The 13,501-nt window shown below is 35.7% G+C and overlaps 1 long non-coding RNA gene across 1 annotated transcript in view; it reads left to right on the forward strand.

Annotated features, from left to right (window-relative positions):
- The window catches only part of LOC134156847 (uncharacterized), a 43,511-nt gene extending 31,859 nt beyond the window's left edge, over positions 1-11,652 (forward strand). The window contains exons 2-3 of the long non-coding RNA XR_009962096.1: positions 10,480-10,580; positions 11,220-11,652. This is a non-coding gene — a long non-coding RNA (uncharacterized LOC134156847). The remainder of the gene's footprint in view (positions 1-10,479; positions 10,581-11,219) is intronic.
- Positions 11,653-13,501: the final 1,849 nt, after the last annotated feature.

The raw sequence follows: 13,501 nt of genomic DNA on the forward strand, positions 1-13,501 counted from the left end.
GATCTTTAAAAGCGGTCTGTAATTTTGAGTGTCTTGTATCAGCTGAGTTGTACCTACGATCTCAAATGAAATTAATGAGAGTTAGAATTTTCCAGTGCATCTGGTGCTGAAAGCCATATGGAGCTGGTGACTCTGACATCTTAGTTTTCTCATCAGTTAAAACCAAAACCAATGACAAAATAAAATAAAGAAAAACCACAAAGCTAAACAAGAAAACCCAACAATTTTGCATTAACGTCACAGGAATGGTGTAAAATTAAGTAGTTACCTTGAAAATTCATCCGAAAAAACCTATTACTAAAAATAATAGCTGATGTGAAACAGGGAAGGGAAAAAAATAAAAAAAAGTTCTTAAATGATTACTCTAATTTTAAAGATACATATTATGAAAAAACTTCAGGCACTTTGGACCTAAATCTTTCAAGTTTAATGTTTCCAAAGCCCCTTGTTTCCAAAATGGACATTAATTTGCATTCCTATATCTGATTTATAGACATAATTAATGCTGTTTTTACAAAGGGCATTGCTTACTCTCATTCAGTGCAGCTACAGGTGTGGTCGTGGTTAAAGAAAGCTCTCAATATTTGGATATGCTGAATGGGGTGAGGGGTGAACCATGCAAGTCTATCTGAATATCAATAGGTACAGTATTCCCATGGGGAGAGAATTCAGTGGTGCTAAGCCCGCCCAGCAAATTAAACAAGAGACATGAATGTGCATAAAATTGCCTTGAACAGATGTTCATCAACAGAATAAGCACATAGCTTTTTATTTCCTTTTGTTTAATCAAGAAGTATAGTACAAACATTAATTTATGGCTGGCAGGGGAGGGGGGCTGTAACTCCATACCAAGACCACCTATTAAAAAGGTAAAGATAAAAAAATCAGAGAACTCTTCCATTTTCTTTCAAAACAAGTGACCAGTAGAATCTGGATGGCAAAACAAATCATTACGTTTTATTTTATGAAATAGATCATTCAGAGCTGAAAATGAACAAGTAATACTACGTCTAACTGCACTGTCTGGTGCTACCTGTCATTACAATATGTTTAAATTACTATTATATTTAATACACGTATAATTTGGCATGGAATGTTGTATTCTCATTGGTAGTCTCATCTTTAAATAGTTTTAACAAATGCAAGTTCTCAAAATTACATACCAAAAGCTGTCAGGAAGAGAAAGAAACAGAAAACAGAGCCAATTATGAGAGAGATTATAATTACTTAAAAGTAATTCAATAGAATGCAGAACTTAGGTTTGAAAGTTTCACATTTTTTCTCTTGTGCCATTGGAAACTAGGTGGTGAACTATACAGCCAGCTTCCTCCAAATCCATATGGGGTTCTCATGCCCTATGGAAATGGGTGAATGAACCTGACATTGCTGGAGCCTTTAGAAAGTGACCTATTGTAAGGATACAGTGAATGTGACCTACATTATGTTAGAAGTTATTGATGAATATATGAAATTTGCTGCTTCTAATGCTTGAAAAATGTGGCAGTTAAATCTTGGAACTGCTGAATGGAGCTAGCAAATAGGTGTTTAACCACCCCTCAGTCTTTGCACCTCTTTTACTAGTACCTAATGTTGTTTTCATAAGGGCACAAAATGAAAATTTGTCTGAAACGTATGTTTATATACAAGTTTCCATAAATATCCTCTCATGTTAACAAGCACTTCTGACAACTTTTATATTTAGCAAAATGAGTAAAGCCCCCTGAGCTCTGTGAACGTTGTTTTCTGTTAATTAAAGTAGGACTTCTATACCAGCTTTTAGCTTCTAGTAGGCAACTGCAAATTTTGCAGCTGTTGCAAGGAAGTAATGAGATGGAAATATAAGACCAACGAGCCTAAAGCAGGAACCCTATTCTCTTCAAGAAACTCCATGAAATGTTTTGTAACCTGAATTGTTTAGAGGGCTTGGGAATTGCTTGAGAATTATTTTCCCAAATAGTCCTTGCTTGGCTTGGAAATTTTGAATACAGGCTGATTTGCTTAGAAATACTGGGTTTTGCACCCTTTTTCTTTGTCTCACTCCAAATGGCAGAACAATACTGCCATGGGGGCTCTCCATATGGATGTTGAGGATTATCATACAGCTCACTACCTGCTCCATTCCTATGATGGTAGGGAAAGTCACACTTCAGAAGCAGTATGTGAGATGATGAAATAACTTATTCCGCAATGCTATTGATTCCCAGATCAGATTTTTATGAACTTTCTTTGTTTTGGTGGTTTTATTTGTTTGTTTCATGTGTGTATGATGATGCCATCGCTCTCCCATTTCCTGCCCCTTTCTCTTCCCCCATAAGACTTAAGGAATTAAAGTACTAATGCTCTATTTTCACTGTCCTTATGTGCTCACACTGGGAGTGAAATGTCCTATGTTTAACTTTTGCTTAAAGATTTAGAAGTAGATGAGGATGACTGCAGAATATTTTCTGCCATTTTGTTAGCATTATGGAGACATTTTCAATGTACCTAAACAGAAGCAGGAAAAATGAGTGGTGAACTGTGGGTATAAAAGTGCTTTCTCTAGAATGCCCATTTACACCTAAAGTATAAAACAGTCTGGTTAAGAAATGTGCAAAATGGATGCCAAATAGATCAAAACAAGGTACAAAAGATAAGTTTAAAGAAATATTTCCTTGGACCTTGTCACTTGCAAAGTGATGTTTGAGGCAAGTAAGTTACCCAAGTCTCTTTCTGAAAAAAGCCACTTTGCTCATAGCAATAGAAAATGACAAATCCATTTTGTTATTTCTCTAAATATTTCTCATGAGAAAATACCGATCATAGAGACCAAGTAAAGTCAATAGGTGTTATTTAGACCCAATTTAACTTGATCTTATTTGGCTGACTGGGAGCTCAACAAGACTGAAAATCAGATACCTTAGTGGTGAACTTTTGACTCATCGCTGCTTCATGACATACTTGAATGCACTTTTATATCCTGCATTACATAACATAAAATCACAGTATTAGAACTAGATAGCCTTGGTATGTTTAAAACTTACAAATATGTTTCTGATGATCTTGTAACCACTAAGTTATTTTTTACAGTAAAATAGTACGTGTACGAATTTTTGCTCCTTGCTAAAAAGTACCCTTTTTTCTCCCACCTCTCTTCTCTTCAGCCTGTTCACCACAGGTTAATGCACACTTTATATGTGCAATATTCATCTAAACAGTGTTGAAGAGTTTAATTCCAATTGTTAATCCAGCTGTAGCATGATGAGGTGTTTTAGAGGCTTCTCAGCACATTTGCCTGTGCAACTGTTCTGACTGGAAACATCTCTTAAATAACACATTTCAGTGTAATTATTTATTCATGAGGCTAATTAATTTGGGGATTTGCCTGGCACATACAGTAAGGAAAACCACTCTAACATAATTCTACTGCTGAAGAGCACCAGCTCTCTTATTGACCTGAAACACTGGGTTCCAGTGAACAACTGGCATTTTAGTCAATAAACCATGCATTATGGGTTCTTAATTGCATACACTGAAACAACAGATAAACACAAGTGTGTCTAGAAGGTAAATAAAAGCCCTATAAATTACAGGGATGTCATAAGCATTTTAATCAAAGCATTTAAAAGTTAAATGGTAGAAATAAATTCTTGAAGAAACTGTTGTGGAAAAGTATCTTTGAGCCATTTTTAGTGTATTGTAAAACAAAGCGACAACATCCACATGATCTGAGGCATGTACAAGGTTATGTGATAGTAAATTAATATTGATTTGCTATAAATGTCTGTGTTTGGATCTGATCACTAAGTGACTTTCACAGATGTCCATGAATAGTTATGCGTTGGATTGGCACTTCTTAGAATCTTGGGATTTATTAGTGGCCTTTTCCTATTTTATGAAAACTTAAAATGTCTTTACCTATTCTCTTTTAAGTTGCCAATCTTCTTTCTTGAACCTGCTGTAAGATGAGTAAAGGTAAGGACTGAAACAGAATGAAGACTTAAGATGTATGGTGCCGATGAAGAAAAGTTCATTGGAAGTATCATAGGTACCACATGATAAGTTTCTAGTGGCAGATAATACACATCTTAATAGTTAAGATAGTGATGGATTTTAAATAAAGTATTCTCTCTTTCCCCTTCCTCTTCCCTGCCCCCTGACTGTATATGCTATGGAAGTTAGGGACTCCTCTCACTCTGCCCAAGGAAAACAGTACTATATGTCAATAATACCAAAGAGGTAAATTCTCTTCCACAGTTGTGCATTCTAAGGTGGACATAAAACACTGTTTATATGACAGACATGTCCTATTAAAACGATGTTGTTATCCTTGGGTACAAATTGGTGTTAAATTAGTAGTAAAATGACAAAAGGCCTGTTGAAGATCTCAAAGTAATTATTGCTAAATTAGCTTCTCCAGTTATTATGTACCATCATGTCTCTGCAGAAATGTGTCCATAGCACTTCCAGTAAAATAAAGGGAACTGTGTACCCAAAAAGGGCTGTGGGATTTAGGCATAGGGTTATTGGTGCCCTTAGCTACAAGGGATGGCACCATACTCTGGACTGCTTTCTTTCTGCTTTTAGAACAGCCATCAGGAGATCTGTTCCAGCCTCCTCATTGGAATGCATTTATGAAAGTGCTTTGTAACAAGAGTACACTATCCCTAAAGTGAACAGAGCATGTTGTATTAAAGAAGTAGCACACTCCTAGATTATTTTAGTTTATAAAAACAAAAGGCATGATAAAGCTACTTAGTGCACCTTGTTTCACTCTTTCTAGAACTGGTTCAGCAGTAATACATATTCTTGAATAATGTATTCAGCAGCTGACAAAAATGTCATAAAGTAGTGATTTTTATTACTCAGCCATGTGTAGGAGGACTTTTAAATGTGAAAAGTAGATGAAATAATTATATAGAGTAATATTCTTGTTACTTTTTTTTTTGGGGGGTGGCATTATGAAGGAAAATAAGCTTGATACTTTGGAAGAAAATTATATTAGTGCTGTTTGAAATAGTGAGAATGTGATTGTGGGAACTGCATTTTATAGAAATGAGGAAATGCTGAGATTGCCTGCCACGGCTTGAGTGGATGAGAGCAGGTGATGGCTACAGTCTTTCAGAAAAGCCACAACCATATGTATCACATATAAACCTATGAGTTACTAGCAGAGTTTGCTATTCTTCATATAACTTTTATTTGAATGAACCAGAAAAACAGCTAACTGCTGTGATATTCAGCAACCGAAGAATCACAAAATCCATAGAATGGCTTGGGTTGGAAGGGTCCTTAAAGCTTATCTAGTTCCAACCCGCTACGACAGGCAGGGACACCTTCCACTAGACAGGTTTCTCCAAGCTCCATCCAACTTGGCCTTGAACACTACCATGCCTGTGGCAGTGTGTGAACCAGCCAGTTTCACAGGACTGGGGTGTCCCTGAACACCTACCTTCTGAGACAGAAATGAACTTTAGATAGACTCATCATGATAATTTGGCTGAAATAGTTGAGGGTGCTTACTTTCACTGTTGTGGGAGAGTCAGGTGCATGACCCTCTCATCTCAGTCAGCTTCAGCTCATCGTCAGTAATAGAGCATTCACTCCCTTTCAGGGAGTATCTAGAACAGAAGACCTTTGACTGTTTAAGACAGGCTATAACCATTTTCTGAAATTAGGTCATTAGGTTTTTCAGTTGGTCTTTTCAACAAACAAATTTTTTTGCCTATGGGAGAGTGGTTTGGTTTGGTTTTCAGTGGCAAATCATCCACCTGTTTTAGGGATGCTGTGGTGGGGATGGGGATATAGCTTAGACCCAAATCTAACATATTTTACCCAGAAGGATTGCAATGAAGAAAAAAGTTTATTTGGAAGACTAATGTTTTGATTTTAATAAAATCACAAAATAACTTGTATGAATGTACTGGTTTAATCTGTGATGACCAAAATCTCCTAGGGAGGTAAGGTAGGATAATTTTTATGTCTAGTTCTACGTTTAAGCGTTCTAGTGCAAGAACACATTTTTTAATCCCTGCTGGAGAATCCATCCAGCCTTTATGCAGTCCTGTCATGCAGATGTAAACTGAGCCTTGGCATGGGACACACTGCACTGCACAGCAATAAAAACCCTACTTAGAACCTGTGTTCTGTCTAAAGAAAGCACTTGTACTAATAATAGCGTAAGTGGGCATAATACATCGGTGGTGTCACTGTTGGTGGCCATATATTGACCTAACCTATGGAGTTTTTATTCTCTAGAAATGTATGCAGAATAACGTGAGAACTGACAGAGGAAAGCTGACAGTTTTCTGACAATTTCTGAGTAAATTGTTTACTGTATCTAGATATTTATCCCCTCCTTTCTGCCCTCCCCTGCCCCAAAAAACCACGTCAGGCAGAGTTGTGCTGGCTTGAACGGTGTCTGCTTACCCCTTTCTTTTATCCTAATTTTCATGTGATGTTTTGGCTTTCACAAATCATGACATGGCAGTTCAAGTACATTTTTCAGGAAGCGTTCAGACTGCACTCAAATAGTGCAAAGGAACTGGAAGTCCCACTGTCCTTCACACCATAAAAAGAACTGCTCTTTGATCCATATTTTCTCTGTAATCATGCCAACACCTTTACTATCTCTACAGCCTTTAAGGGAATGTGAGTAGTGTGGTCAATAAGGAATATGACTCAAATGGTAAATATGGGCCTCACTTTGTTATCATCAGCATACCTTCTCAGAGACCATTACAAACGACATTTGCTTGAATAATTTTAATGGCCACACCATCCCTTGCAGAAATATATAAGTAACAAAATCCAGTTTTGCTTTTTCCTTTTAGCGTTAAAATCAGAACTGTTTTCAATTACTTTTTTCAATTTAGTGTCTCCAGGAGTTATTTTTTCTTGCGAGGGTGTACTGGAAGATGTTTTCAGATTGCTGCACCTTTAAATGGAACTTGTGGAGACAAAAGGTATTAGTTTGCACATCACTGAGATGAGTATTTTCCTGGTGATTTGAGAACATTAAGGTGCTTACTTATAAAAGTCATGACTCCTCAATCAGGCCCCAATGATACAATACCTTGTGAGTGAATAAATTACTTTCCAGTCTTAAAATAAAGGTGGGATGTTGGAGTCATGTGGCTTTTAACTTCTAGTACAGCTGGAATTTGAGTTTTAAACTCACTTGACTTTGTTTGCTGCTTATTGGTCCTGAATAGAGCACATTTACCCAGTGGTTTTAATTTATTTCAAGTGCACAATAATACTCCTGTGACTGCCCTGTAAAGAGCTGTTAATGAACAGATCTCAAACATAGTAAGTGATTTTCTGCTGCAGAAGTTTTGTATGCCTGCAGAATAGAAGTACAAATAGGTACACTCTATATGGAGCTTCCTATAAAGACATCTGTGGTCTTTCTGGCTTCTAAATTCCTGCACCCCTAAGGGTTTTGTCCTTTTTATTCACTGTTATAATCTCCTCATGTTGCCTTCATAGGGCACATAAAGGATGGTTTGTTTTATGTTTTCATTCTTTAGAAAGGAAAAGAAAAGCTACAATAGGCATTCCTAAACATAGCATTTAAGGATACATTTGCCTTAATTCATGTAATTACTGAAAGTTGTAGACAGTAGTTTTCAGTAGTTTTTTTCAGCTGGTCTTTTAAAGTCATTTTAAGCTATGGTAAATGGATTTATGTAATTTTTGTAATAGGTAGGTCCATAATATAATAATATAATACTATAATACAGTACTGTTATAACTAAGCTGTCACATAGGCTTAGACCCTGGCATTTGAAATGGCTTCTTAAATATGGCACTAGTTAGTCTCAGTTATTTCTTTTCACTTTGGTTTTATTCATTCTGCTTCAGTAGAATTACTCCACTTTTATGGTGTTGGAAGTGACATCAGAATAAAGCCCTTAAAGTAGCAGGGCAAAACTTACTGCTTTGTCATGTTGATTTAGAAAGCTACCTGAATAAACTTTAATTTGTAAGTATGAAATTTGATTCCAGCTGTCAGACACACACACTGACTTCTGTCAGCCATTGCTCTGTCCGGATTATCAGAAAAGAACATTCTGGGGGGAGACATATATAGTATAATCTGTAGACAAATTATACTTGAAGTATAAATTTCTGAATGATTGCAGATCCAAGACTACAAAGGTGATGTGCTTGTTATTTCTTAAATTGGGAAGTAATAATTTGAAAACAGGAATACTGTGGTTGCTGTGCTTGGGAATGTTTCTGTTTTACAGAGACAATATTCAGTGTTATTAACGTCTTAACTCTGCCTGTGAGTGATTCAGCAGTTTACTCTTTACAACAAAACCTACCTAGAACTGTAACTGAATGAAGTAAAATTCAGACAAATCCAAAGGTAACATTAAATTTATTGTTTTTTCCTGCTATATCTGTATTTTACAGATACAAAGATAAGGTAATGTCTTGCCCTCAGTCCATGTTTTGAGCCCTGGCTCTCACATTGGGAGATTTCACGCAAAGTATTTTTTTTTACTGTTGTAATAATGTTTTCTATTTTCTGTTATGAATTAAATTACTTAACAAAAGAGGAATTCTGCTCTTGGCAGCATGTAGTGCAGGAATTAATTCAATAGATCAGTAGGTAATTCAGAGGCTGCACTTTGGATTTCTCATGTATGTATTCATAGCACTAAACCTACTCTTCGTTAATACTTATTCAGCTACTCCTTCAGGGCTGTGTAGCTGATCTGGTGTAATTCGGTAGCACTATATAAACTTCAGTTATTCAGATAGTCGTTTACTGCTCAGTCCTAAAAGTTCTACCTGTCCAAGTAGATTAATTTAGTTCACAAAAACCTGCAGAAAACAAGTGAGAAGGCTGAAGAATGCTTCGGAGTTAAGTGTACTTGGGTAAAATTTAAAACTGATGAAACTTCAAAAGAAAAATGATTTTTACTTTTGAATAGATGTGAGTGGCAAGAAGACATCTCATACCAAGCACTTACTGTTAGTTTTTTATCACAGTATGCTGTGAAGAATGCCGGAGCAGGAACACCTAGATAATGTTACACAGGAAAGGAGGGAAACTTTTAATTATCTAAATTGTCAGAAAGGAAACAGAAACTTTTAATTATCTAAATTGTGGGGGAAGTATACCAAGTTTTAGCCCATAAGGAATGTATTTTACTAAAACTTGAGAATGCACATTGCTTACATTTATTGACAAAACCCGTATCTTTTTTTCATACCAACATATTTCTGGTATGAGAATGAGAGCAGTCAATAAGGGGCACAGTTTGAGCTTTGGTATTTGGGTTTTACTATGATTTGTTTTGCATACAGATAGAATCTGTGTCTTCTTTGCTGAGAACCCACTTTTAAATCTTGTAACTATTCCCCTCATCTCTGTTGGGAACACCATATCTCCATGTAGTTTAGCTGAGCACACTGGAGTTACAGACTTAAGAAAAGTCAGCTTCTAACACCTGATATTTCCTAGCTTCATCCAAAGCATAACTGGCATTCAGATATAGTAATGAAGCTTTTTAATGTACAGGAATGCTAGGTAGAAGTATTCCAGTAAACAGTTTGTTAGTTTTATTTAGTTTTAAATTACAAAATATTTTAATCTATCTACTCTATGAAAACATTGTTATAAATAAAGCAGGTGTTAGGTGGGGAGAAAAGCTTTTGCAGCAGGGCTTGAATATGTAACTATATATGACGTAAAGAATGCTTATTTGCGCTTTAAGGCTTGTAAAGAATTTAGTACCTTAAAATTATTAAAAATTACTCTTATTTATTGAGAAAAAATAGTCTATTCATAATTGATAATGTCAACTAGTGACCTCTGTGATAACAACCTAAATGTGTTGCAAAGTGATTTGGCAAAAATGCATGTTACATGGTTTATGAAGTTCTGCAATTTATTGTGTTGTCTTTTATATAAGTACATCAAATACAAGAGTTTGGTGGGGTGGGGGAGAGGGTTTCACCTAATCTGTGTTTGAAAGACTACATATATTTCAGTTCTGGACAGGATTGATAATAGTTTGTGGGTTATTTGTGGTTTGAAGGGGTTTTTGTGGGTGTTTTTTTTTTGGGGGGGGGTTGTTTGTTTGCTTTTGGTGGTTTTGGGGGTTGTTTTGGTTTTTTTAAGGACTCTTCAAGATGTATAGAAATCTGTTTCCTATTTTACAGCTATGTGGATGCTTTTGGGTTTTTTTTTCTTTGATTCCTTTGTTTCTGTTGGTCAAACTTTCTCGTTTAAGACTTGCATTTTGGAAAGCATGGTTGAGTAGTATTCCTTTGTCACTACTTCTGATATACTTTGCTGACACTTGGTATCACCGCATCAAACTGCTGTCTGGAAATGAACTGTGGATCTCTATTCTTTGCACGCAATCACACTCCAACTATGGCTGAGTGATGATTTTATTGAAGCAGTGATGCAGAACACAATAGTTAACTCCCCAAGTCTTTACTCATTCTGCTGGTGGATAAGGACTTTTTCCTTCACAGGTTTCTCCATAAAGCCAGGGGATGGACAGCATTTATGTGGAGTTTGATTGCTTACAGATTGGAGGACAATCCTTCAAGAATGACTTCTGTAAAGAAGGCAGGTGAGGAATGCTCTTCTTGTCATGAACTGGTAGAAAAACAAGAAGGTAATGAACTAAGCAATGACAAAGTCACCTGAATTTTGTTTGCATATGTAGTAAGTGAAAGGCCTTGCTAGTAACATGACAGGATGCATCAAAGTATCAAAATATTGGACAGTACACTATATCAAGAGTGTTGAGGACTTTCATCTTCACATATTTGGGGTTTATCCAACTCTTGCTTTAGCTTCTGGTGAAGGCTGTCCTTTGAACACAGTAACAGATGATCTGAAGGCTGATCTGGCATGCCATTGCATAGTTTCTGTATCTTAAAACTACTGGATTATTTGGTTTAGGAATTATGAAAAAATAATGGAGGGGGGACAAACCCACAGATCAATAAGACTAATATGTAATTGAGGTTTCTACTGTACTAAGACATAATTCTGTAATTGTGTTATTAGTTCTTCTAATTGTGCACTTCTGAGCAAGCAGAAAGCACTAAAGATGAATTTAAGATACACTTTGTCCCTTTGAGGGGTTTGTGGGCTAAAACCAGAGTATCTTTTCTACTGGGATACATAGAAAGTTAGGTCAGTGTTGAATAATGTATTACCAGAGTGCAATAGCTCAAGGTAACTGCTGTCTTCTCCCCCGCAGTGTCCTGTTTTGCACATACAAATTCCCATTTTACAGCAACTTTACCTCCTGCTCTTCCTATTGCAAAAGAGGAAAAAATACTGAAAAAAATCAATAGCTAATTTCCTTTAAATTTGTATTAGAGAAATATATGGAACTTATTTTCTACAGAAATGTTTGTATATATATGTATACATAAATACAGATATAAAAAAAACCTTTACTCTGTATCTGTTCTTCTTACTGTATTGCATGCTTGGTTACTGTTTAACCTAACCTATAATCAGGATTGTTAATAACTGACATTAATTGTAATTATATTTATTCTAAGATATAAATTGACATTATTATTATTGATTACACTTGTGTCTCTACAAAGCATGTGATAGGAAAAAATATATATTCCCTTCCTACCATTTGAAGAGATGTGGAGAACCACATCTAGCTTTTCCACGTGAAAGCTCCTTTAAAGTAGGTAAGCAGTCTTTGTGGTCATATTGAGATACGCTGTTAAATACCAAGAATTGCTAGGACATTTTTAATGGCTGATACAGCTTCCTAATCAGGAATTTACCACTATTTTATACACTGAAATACTACACCCCAAGGAAATAGTTACTATTTAATAACTCTGCATCTGTTGTAAAATTCAAATTTATATTTCTTTTAAACAAAGATGGGATACAAAATTTAACTTCTTCAATGTCATTTGTTTTCTCATAGCTTTTAAACATTTTCATGTTGTTCATAAACCAGTTTTAAAGTACTCTAACAACTCTTACAGATATTAATGTGCTTGAAATAGAAAACCAGTAAGTGAAGCAAGAATGAGTATAGTTATACTCAAAAATAACCTCTGGTTCCCTACAGCATACTTTACTTTTTGCAAAGTAAGATGCATTTACAGATTATAAAATACTTGCCCAGTGCCCATACTTTTTTCTTTTTTTTTTTTTTTTTTAAAGAAATAGTATATAAGGGTTTAACATGGGAAAAACTGTCACAGTTTTAGCTTCAAAGCAAAATGAAGATAAAATTCAGTGCACTTACGTCCAAACGTACTGGCCTGCAGACAGTCAGAAAAAGCAACCTGCAAACATTACATGTCTGTGCAAGCAATAGCTATTATTGACTCAAATCTACCTAAATTTTCCCCATATAAGCTCTTCAGAGTTAAAGAACAAGGAGTACAAAAAGTGATCTCACGTGTTCAGTCCAGCTACTGCACTAGTAAATGGTATATACTCCTCTTGAAATAGGAGGAGGAAAACAGCTGCAGCTGTCACCAGACAGTTGAATGTGTTGTAATGCAAATAAAGTAGTTGACAACTTGAGTGTGTTTGCACCTAAATACTTTGTCACAGCCACTAAGATATATGTTTAGACAAAGGAAAATACCCCAAATTTCCTGAATCAATGCAGCATTTCATGTTTCTGTTAAAATTCATTTAATTTTAATGTGTTAAAATTAAGTTCAACATAGGAGTCTTTGATTTTTGTCTGGCTGCATGTTAGACTTCCTTGTGTCTTTTTGACTTCCCCCAGTGTCCATTATACACGCAACAAAGTTGGTTGGGATTTGATTTGATTAGGCATATCTTTCCTAGTTACATTCTTCAGAAGGATTATGGAGATGAAGGGTGAATATACAATAAAATAATAGATGACTATGAAATATGAGAAATCCTTTGTGTGGCGTGTGACAAAATATTACCTATAAACTCTGAATATGCTGACAGCACTTTGTCTCTGGATAAAACTTCTAGGATTTTGCTGTGGGCAATTCAGTAGAATCAGCTGATAAAATGAAGCTTGTTCCGTAAGTACCCTAACTAGCTATCAAGACTTGCTTCCAGGAAGCTCCCTGTAGCTGGGGACTTGCATTCAGCCTGATAGGTAGCTGCCTCTTTCTGTCTATTCAGATTTAGACTTTGAAAACTGCCTTACATCTCAATCATGTATTTCTAGGTCCTGCCAAGAAATTGCTTGTTATTAGTCTGGTTGTGTCCATGCTCACTCACAGCAGAAGATGTTACACTATCATAACAAGCCAGGTAAGGGGCATAAAAACCGGTTTCTATTTCCTTTTTTCTTAACTTGTTCTTTATAAATATTGTTATAAATTAAAGGAGATGAAAATGAAATTAAAGAAAATCAGAATTCGTCCTCCATCTTTTCTGTGAAAGGCTTATGAAGACATGATGGGACTGCAGCTCCTTTCATAGGATTTCTTATTATTTTGAGTCAATTTTAAGTGCTGCAAATCAGTGCAACTCTTAACTTTTCAGTGAAACCTAACCTTT

Source organism: Pezoporus occidentalis, unplaced genomic scaffold, assembly GCF_034315485.1.
Source record: "Pezoporus occidentalis ecotype Australia unplaced genomic scaffold, CSIRO_AGI_Poc_V1 ctg91, whole genome shotgun sequence".
NCBI lineage: Eukaryota > Metazoa > Chordata > Aves > Psittaciformes > Psittacidae > Pezoporus > Pezoporus occidentalis.